The following is a 1,106-nucleotide window of genomic DNA, read 5'->3' as shown; positions in this document are numbered from 1 at the left end:
TTATTTTGAGTCCCTCAGTGGGTGGAAATAATTCTGACTGTATTTCTTGCTTTGATCTTTACTGCCATCCCAAGAAAACCCTGCCCAACTTAATAGAGGTCCTGAATAGAGGAAATAATGGGTGAACAATTAAATAAACAATCAAGAGTTATCAGACATTCAAGAAAAATTGTCACATTTTGAAGAAAAACAAGTAATAAAAAAAGAAAAACTGAGCAAACAAAAACAATTCCAATTGTAATGTAAATTTTTTTTCAATTATCATCCTAAAAGATGATTGGGAACATATTCCCCTAATAAATGTACAACAGTGTACCTTGTAAAATACACAATCAAAACACAAGGAAAAGCCAACAGAAAATTTTTAAAACAAGGTCAAAAATTTCTACTTGTAGGTTGGAATATAGTTAAAGGACTTTCCCAAATTTCATTTACAAGTTCATCTATTTATTCAATATTTACTGGGCACTTAACTTTGTTTTGGTGCGGATGATACAATGAACTATACAAACCATAATAATGTCCACATGGACCTTAAAATTCAATTTGCAAACAGAAAAACAGATGATTTATGTATAATATGATGCCAAGAAGTAAGAAGTGCTGTGAAGAAAATCGAAGCAGGGAAAGGACATAGAACAAATGAAAAAGGTTAGGCAAAGAAGGCCTTTTGATGAACTAATAAAGATAAAGTGGAATGAAGGAAAGGAATTAGGCATGTGAAGTCTGGGCAAAATGGTTTTCAAGCCACAGTCCTATTCAAATGTTCCAAGAAGAGAGAAGTGTGCTATATGGTTACATCAACAAGAAAGCTAGTGTGGCAACAACAGAGTGAACTAAGGAGAGAATGACAGACAGGAAGGCAAGAGCCCTTTAAGCTCCTTAAAGGCCTTTGTATTTTCTTATTCATGTTATGGGAAACCACTGGAATGTCCTAAACATGGAAGAGCCATGGCCTGTTTTATATTTAAAGATGCTTGTGTATGTAGAGCTGACAGTGAATGAGCAAAAGCTGAAGCATTAAAACCAGTTAAAAGGCTATTACAGTGATCTTGGTGAAAATTATAGTGACTAGTACTAGGGTATTAGCAAGGAGATTAGTATGG

This window comes from Canis aureus, chromosome 7, assembly GCF_053574225.1.
Source record: "Canis aureus isolate CA01 chromosome 7, VMU_Caureus_v.1.0, whole genome shotgun sequence".
NCBI classification, from domain to species: Eukaryota; Metazoa; Chordata; class Mammalia; order Carnivora; family Canidae; genus Canis; species Canis aureus.
The sequence above is the reverse complement of the archived record's forward strand: the minus strand, read 5'-3'. Positions refer to the sequence as shown.